This window comes from Diceros bicornis, chromosome 21, assembly GCF_020826845.1.
Source record: "Diceros bicornis minor isolate mBicDic1 chromosome 21, mDicBic1.mat.cur, whole genome shotgun sequence".
In the NCBI taxonomy this organism is placed as follows: Eukaryota; Metazoa; Chordata; class Mammalia; order Perissodactyla; family Rhinocerotidae; genus Diceros; species Diceros bicornis.
In genome coordinates, this window is record NC_080760.1 from 38,983,269 (window position 1) to 38,992,133 (window position 8,865).

Consider the following 8,865-nt stretch of genomic DNA (forward strand, 5'->3'; position numbering starts at 1 on the left):
CGAATTCTGGCGCCACAAGCTCCGCGCCAGCGGCCGCAGCGCGCGCGCCCGGGATCCCTCCGCCGCATGTCCCGCCCACGCCGCCACCCTACAACAGCGAGCTCGAAAGTTTCCTTCCATCTGTCAAGGGAAGGACTTCGGGCCGAAGTTGAGGAGAACCCACACCGACAGACTCGAGGACCTGAGCGGACAGTGGCGGGAGGACGCTGACTTCTTTTTCTTATATAGTTCCGGCTTGCTGGACTCGGCGGAGGGAGACGGCGGGTAGCGGACGTGGTCCCGTTTGGAATTTTGGCGCGTGGATGTCGGAGGGGGAGGGGAGGCTCCCGTCCGCTCTGATTGGCTGGCGGGGGCCTGGCGGCTCCTCCCCGCCCCTCCCGACACCTGCCTTCAGCTTCCCGCCCTGCAGGATTCAAATGCAAAATGCCGAGTCCTTGACTGGGGGGCGGGGGAGAAAGCACTTGGCCTTTGACAGCTTTTGACTTGATCCTTAAGAGCTTTGTACCGATAGCTTAACCAAAACAAGTTAACTTCCAAAAGAAAACAGGAGAGGAGCTAAAAGCGAGCTGGCAGAGTACTAAAGGACGCAGGTTCTGTACCCAGCGCTGCCCTATCCCACGTAAACGCTCTTGAGCCAATTATTCACCTCTCCGGGTCTTAATTTCCTCATCTGTAAATTAACTCTAATAATAATACGTAAAGTTCTAAAATACTATTATATCTTAAAACTGTGTCTGCACATATAAACGTTTGCTACGATTACAGAATTACAGAAAATGGCTTCTCTAAGATTACAGCGATTACTTGAATACTTTGAGATAGACAACATGCTGAATGATCCGAATGTGAAAGGAGTCCTAGTGACAGAAACAAAAGCTTTTTATTGATTTGGATAACTACATTTCCTCAATTCGATAACTACAATTCCTTAATTCAGTGAATTAAATATTTATTGAGCATCTGTTATGTGCCGGGCACTATTCTAAGCACTGAGGAAGCAGCAATGAACAAAAAGAGCAAAAATGCCCTCATGGAACTTTTGGTGGAAGGAGGAAGACAATAAACTACATAAATGATATATTTGTTAAAAGACGGTAAGTGTTACAGAGAAATATAAAGTAGGGAAAGGGAAAGGAAGTGTGCAATTTTAAACAGGGTGATTAGGGAAGGTATATCTGGGTGAAGAGAGATGCAAGTGGAGGGGACAGCGAAGCCAATGAGATCAAAGAAGAAAGAGCAGAGAAGAGCAGATCCTGCAGGGCTGTGGGCCTCAGCTTTAAGGTTTTTTACTTTTTATTATACGTGAGATGAAAAGACATCACAGGGTTTTGAACAGAGCAGTGACTTACTCTTTTTGAAAGAATCCCTCCAGCTGCTGCACGGAGAATGCAATACTTGGGACATACTTATACTAAAAACGTTTTGTTGTTTATCTGAACTTCAATTTTAACTGGGTGTCCTGCATTTTTATTTGCTAAATCTGGCAACCCTAGTTAGGAGTCCACTGCAGTTATCCAGGCAGGAGATGACAGTGACACAGACCAGTGTGACAGCAGTGGAGGTAAAGAGAAATGGTCACATTCTGGGTATATTTGGAAGACAGAGGCAACTGAATTTGCTGATTAATTGGATTTAGGCATGAAAGAAATAGAGGAGTCAAGGATGACTCCAATGTTTGTTTTTTTGCTTGAGCTAATGGAAGATGAAGCTGCGCCTAACTTAGATGGAGAAGACTATGGCTAAAGCAAGTTTGGAGGGAATATCAAGAATTCCTTTTGATACACATATAAGATATAGAAGTTATTATATATTCTGCACTTAAAGTTTGGCCTTTTGAAAAGTTTTCAAAAATGTATGCATCGGGCCGCCCAGGTGGCTTAGCGGTTAAGTGTGCGCACTCCGCTACTGGCCGCCTGGGTTTGGATCCTGGGCGAGCACCGACGCACCGCTTCTCTGGCCCTGCTGAGGCTGCGTCCCACATACAGCAACTAGAAGGATGTGCAACTATGACATACAACTATCTACTGGGGCTTTGGGGGAAAAAAAAAAAGGAGGAGGATTGGCAATAGATGTTAGCTCAGAGCCGGTCTTCCTCAGCAAAAAGAGGAGGATTAGCATGGATGTTAGCTCAGGGCTGACCTTCCTCACACACACACACCAAAAAAATGTATGCACCGTGTTATTTACCACAGCATTACTGATAATGTCAGAAAACTGAAAGCAACTTGAATGTCCTTCAGTGGGGCCTCGCTTAAGAAGAATGCTATACAGACATTAAAAATTATGATGTAACTCTGTGTTAATTATATTGAAAGTTGTGCATTGTATACATTGTATTGTATCTTGTTAATTTCTGAATGATAATATAATTGTGTAATTTCTTTGTACTTTTCTCAATTTTTCTGTCTTTTTGCATTGAATATGTATTACTTTTACAATAGAAAAAAAAAGCTTTAAAATGAGTGTTTGCCTAATATAAATGAAAGAGGAAAGAACAATATTTAAAGTAGCATAGTCTACCTATATGATACGTTCACTTTTCTTTATGCATATTATACTTCAAAAAATTTATAAAAAGAACTTCTACCCAAAAAGCTTATGCATTTGTGATTTTGTGGGATATTATCATATTGACCTCCACAGAAGTTATAGCAGTCATTTAGTTCTTTTAAAATAAGCTAAGAAATAGAAATTTCAACAATATTAAGAATTACCACACTCGCTTCAACCATTGGTTGGTGTAGTGGGTTGATTTGTGTACTCCAAAATGATATGTCCAGGTCCTAAACTCTGGTACCTGTAAATGTGACCTTATTTGGAAATAGGATCCTTGCAGACGTAATAAAGGTTCTTGAAATGAGATCATCCTGGATTTATGGTGGACCCGAAATCCAATGACTGGTGTCGTAAGAGAAAGGAGAGGGAGATTTGACACACGGAGAAGAAGGTGATGTGAAGATGGAGGCAGAAATTGGAGTGATGCTTCCATAAGCCAAGGAACACCAAAGGTTATGAGCAACCACTGGAAGCTAAGAGAGAGGCATGGGACAGATTCTCCCTCAGAACCTCCAGAAGGAACCAACCCTGCTGACACCTTGATTCAGACTTCTGACCTCCTGAACTGTGAGAGAATAAATTTCTGTTTGTTTTTTTTTCTAAGCCACATAGTTTATGGTAATTTATTACAGCAGACTTAGGAAACTTAAAGAGTTGGCTTGGAATTGGTCTTCAGTAGGTGATACTTCGTTCCTTTTCGGAAGTCTTAAGCTATTGTAGATAGGAGTGAATGATTTAGGAAAAGAAGGGGCAGTAGAAACTGAGGTTCTTTCCCACAACCCCTGACTGCTTAAAGAGGGTCAAGTGTCTTTACCTCACGTGTGACAGAAAAGAGGGCTGAGGTAAGAGCTGATCATAATACCATTGCCTCATTTGAGATGAGGTCATAGGTGGGTCCCTTTCTGTTCTTTAGTAACAAAGTTAAAAAGTAAACATCAATTGGACAGGGATTTCTTTCAGGAATGTTGTAAAAGTGACCTTACTTAAATCCAATAGCTAATCTCATGGATTTCCCACAAAAGGGGAAAAACCATTAATCACATGGAGGTGGGGGGATCGTAGTAGACATTTGCCATTTTTTAACTACCCTGAATTTAAACAGACACCTCTCCCAGCTGAGAGATTTTCTCTTTGAGTGGGTTTGGGTTAGGCAGGGGCCCACCTCCTTTGATGGAAATCCTGCAGAGACAGATACTTCATTTCCCTGTTAACCTGGCAACTAGGACTCAGATGTGTGACCTCAGGTCAGTGGGCTGCTCCCACCTCGGAATTCATTGCCTCTTGAAGGAGTGACCTAAAGATGCAGGGCTGATTATTCATGGTGGCAGCCCCAGAGGTTACAGAGGCAGGCACATTAATGGTGGCATCCTAACCGGCTGATTCTTGGAGCATTATAGCAATGTGACTTGGCTGTGCTTCCACCCCTACAGGCCCCACCCAACCTCCCTCCTCCCCATCCTTTCAGTAAATTTGATTTTCTGTTTAAGTTAGCCAGAGATGGTTTCTGTTGTTTGCAACCCAGAACTCTGACTGGTATAGAGGCTTCAGGTCAGAAAGGGAAATTTTACCAGTGGTTTCCCAGAACGGACACTGACACAACGAAATGTTGGGAGGCCACGTGAGTCACACACCCCTTTCAGATCTGAGGGATGGAGGGTCAGGAGAGAAGATACATGGGCACAGGAAGTGAGCTGGGAAGATATGTTATAATTTTATGATACTCTTTCAGATTTTCCCTCTATATCAGCCTGCCCTGAATATACTCAATTTCCCAATTTTCCCATGTAAGGTATGGTACACAGCCCTGCGTCTCACACCACAGGCATGGGCTGGCCTGTGCAGAGGGCCTGGGGACTATAGCATCCCTCCCACCCCACTCTAGGTAAAATGAATAATAACAGTACAGCATTCCAACCCAGCCCAGCTCCCTCTAAAATAGTGAGGTGCTCCTTCCCAAGGCTCCCATAGTACTTTGCTGCCTTTTATCCCTTCAAAACAGGAAAGTAGTAATAAGATAATTGCAAATTAAAATAACAATGAGAATGCCAGGTTTTTTGTCTATATTTTTGTTTTTTAATAATAATACTCAGTGTGATATTGAAGTATAGGCCCCTTTCTTAAAAGCAACATAGCAACATGTATCAAGAGACCTGGAAAATATTTAAAACCTTTGGCCCAGGAATTCCACTTCTGGGACTCCATCCTAACATACTAATCAGGGGCATGGACCAAGATTTATGTACAAAGATGTTGATTGCAGCTTTATTTATAATAGTAGGATCTGGGCCGGCCCCATGGCTTAGCAGTTAAGTGCACACGCTCCACTACTGCCGGCCCGGGTTGGGATCCCGGGCGCACACCGACGCACCTTCTCTGGCCATGCTGAGGCCGCGTCCCACATACAGCAACTAGAAGGATGTGCAGCTATGACATACAACTATCTACTGGGGCTTTGGGGAAAAAAAAAAGGAGGAGGATTGGGAATAGATGTTAGCTCAGAGCCGATCTTCCTCAGCAAAAAGAGGGGCATTAGCACGGATGTTAGCTCAGGGCTGATCTTCTTCACAAAAAATAAATAAATAAATAAATAAATAAATAAATAGTAGGATCTGAAAACAAACTAAAGGTACAATAGTAGGGGAAAAGTTGAGTGAACAATAGTCTGTCCATGCAGCTCTATTAATGTTGATAAATGTGTTTTTTTTAGAAATTTTTTGTTTTAAAAAATTCATTATTAGAAACTAATACATGTGAAAAATTCAAGCAGTACAGAAATGTAAAAGATAAAGGTACAAGTCACTCTGTGTGATTGCTATGAGGAAAAAGAAGTTTTCTCATTCCACTGGGGCTGCCCAGCCTGGAAAATATGAATACGGGACTGCCAGCAGCCATCCTCCCCACAGCAAGAAGTGAAGTCACCTCCGAATGAAGCCAAGCACTGAGAAACAGACTGAGAGATGGGAGAAAGAAGGCCTGGGGAACTGTGTTCTGCTTTTTGGTCCCTTGAGACCCTAGTTTCAGCAGCTCATCCTCTGACTGTGAGAGCCACTTCAGTGTCCTTCCTGGTAAAGGAGCTGATAAACAGCCTTTCTGCCTTCACTTTTAATCGAACAAGTCAGGACTAATAAAACCGGGCCAGCTGTTTTTTGGAATCAAATTATACTGCTTGTGCTATAATCCTATTCCAATGATCAATTAATTTTTCCAACAACCTCCTCGAAATGAGGTCCATTTGGCATGAAATGGGCTCGGTAAACCACTAAGGCCCCCTAAATAATCACTTTTTCTTCGTGGTCACAAATCCTCCTGGGAATAGGCATCAAGTTCTCCAGGGTATAGTGTCTGGAATACATATTTTTTTTCCTTTTATGAAACTCAAGACAGCAAGTAGTCGTATTTATTCAGCCTTATGTCATCTCCTCCATCATTTTCTCAAAGATCCATAAGAAAATCTAAATCTATGGATTTGGGGGTCATAATCTAAAGCACTTTCAGTACACTGGGATATAACTCTTCTGGGTCTGAAGATTTTTAACCCATTTAAGGCAATTTCGTGCTTTCTACCGCTGTACCCGTCTTAGTCTTAATTTCCTCTTACTGCTATTTTCCTTATTCATTCAAGGTTGAGAATCACTTTCTTTGATAGACAAAATGCAAGCAAAACAGACATTGGGTATTCTTGTTTCCTTTCAGTTGTCTGATCACATCATATCATATGGTCCCAGGCAATGGGATTATCTCTCCCTTTTTCTTCTAGCTCTTAATATTGAGCATTGAAAATACTCCCTCCTCCGATAAAAAATAAACCCCCCTTTTGTTATTAAACCTCGGTGTATTATGTGCTGTAGACTTCCTGAATCTCCTCTTTCACATCTGTGGCCCCTTTTTATACTTTCTTTTGTTATGTGTTCCTCCTACTCTAAACTCCTGCCCTTTAACATCCTAATTTCATTGGGTATTGGCTTCCTTGAATGCATCTCTTCTTTCTTCCTCATCCAGATCACTGGAGTTTGTAGGTCAAAATCTGGTTCTAAGCACCTCCTACTCCTCTGAAACCATATCCCTTTTTATAGTCTCTACTATGCCCTGGTGGTCCAGTAGTTAAGATTTGGTGCTCTCACCACAGTGGCCTGGGCCTGGGTTTGCTTCCCAGTCAGGGAACACCACCACCCGTCTGTTGGTTGTCATAATGTGGCAGCTGCGTATTACTATGATGCTGAAAGCTATGCCACTGGGATTTCAAATATCAGCAGAGGGTGCTGGCCCGGTGGCATAGTGGTTAAGTGCGCATGCTCCGCTTTGGTTGCCCAAGGGTTCGCAGGTTCAGATCCCAGGTGCGCACTGATGCACCGCTAGTCAAGCCATGCTGTGCCGGTGTCCCATATAAAGTAGAGGAAGATTAACCAGGGCCAATCTTCCTGGGCAAAAAGAGGAGGATTGGCATCAGATACTAGCTCAGTGCTGGTCTTCCTCACACACACACACACAAAAATACCAGCAGAGTCACCCATGGTGGGCAGGTTTCAGCAGAGTTTTCAGACTAAGAGAGACAAAGAAGAAGAACCTGGCCACGAAAACCCTATGAATAGCAGTAGAGCATTGCCTGACCCACCTGGAATGTGAGAGGATGGAACAAAACGACCAGGTAGGGTGCCACTCTGCTGAACACAGGGTCACTAGGAGTCACAATCGACTCCATGGCACTAACAACAACACAACCATGAAGTCATATGAATATTTAAAATATGATCTATTTTTTTCAATTTAAAAAGTAATTCCTATTTATAAGAGAAAGTTTAAAGCATAAAGAAAGCACATTATGGCAGAGACTGCTGGCTGCCCTGTACCCCCTTCTCTATTGCTTGCCCCGCAACTCCAGACCACCTCCACCCTGGGTAAACCAGTGAACTTCTCTGCTATCTGGGAGCCAACCCATGCCTTCTCCAACGAGGTCCAAACCGCTTTCATATTTGCCCTTTTTTGTTTTTTTTTTGGAGAGGTACATATATAGGTGTTTTTTTGTTTTTTGTTTTTTGTGAGGAAGATCAGCCCTGAGCTAACATCCATGCCAATCCTCCTCTTTTTGCTGAGGAAGACTGGCCCTGGGCTAACATCTGTGCCCATCTTCCTCCACTTTATATGGGACGCCGCCACAGCATGGCCTGACAAGCGGTGCATAGGTGCGCACCCAGGATCCGAACCTGGGCCCCCAGCAGCCGAGCGTGTGCACTTAACTGCTACAACACGGGGCCGGCCCAGTACATATATAGTTTTATCAAGCTTTCTTTATTTTTATTGTGGTAACATTGGTTTATAACATTGTGTAAATTTCAGGTTTACATCATTATACTTCTATTTCTGCATAGATTACATCATGTTCACCATCCAAAGACTAATTGCAATCCATCGCAAATACACATGTTCCTAATCATCCCTTTTGCCCTCCTCCCTCCTTCCTTCCCCTCTGGTAACCACCAATCCAATCTTTGTATCTATGTATTTGTTTGTTGTTGTTTTTATCTTCTACTTATGAGTGAGGTCATATGGTATTTCACCTTCTCCCTCTGACTTATTTCGCTTAGCATAATACTCACAATGTCCATCCATGTTGTCACAAATGGCTAGATTTCATCGTTTCTTATGGCTGAGTAGTATTCCGTTGTGTATATATACCACATCATCTTTATCCATTCGTCCCTTGATGGGCATTTAGGTTGCTTCCAAGTCTTGAATAATGCTGCAATGAACACAGGGCTGCATGTATCTTTATGCATTCGTGTTTTCATGTTCTTTGGATAAATACCCAGCAATGGAATAGCTGGCTCATATGGTAGTTCTATCCTTAATTTGTTGAGGACTCTCTATACTGTTTTCCATAGTGGCTGCACCAGTTTGCACTCCCACCAGCAGTGTATGAGAGTTCCCTTCTCTCCACATCCTCTCCAACACATGTTGTTTCCTGTCTTGTTAATTATAGCCATTCTCATTGTAGTTTTGATTTGCATTTCCCTGATAGTTAATGATGTTGAACATCTTTTCATGTGCCTGTTGGCCACCTGTATATCTTCTTGGGAGAAATGTCTATTCAGGTCTTTTGCTTGTTTTTTAATTGGGTTGTTAAGTTTTTTTGTTGTTGATAAATTTGTCCTTCTTAAGTACTCTTCACCAGCCCTAGGTACCATATAGAGTTTCCTTATATCTTATAGCTACACTTATATCATAGTTACTTCTTTTGTTTTGTTTTGTTTTTGCTGAGGAAGAGTCTCCCTGAAGTAACATCTGTTGCTGATCTTCCTCTTTTTTTGCTTG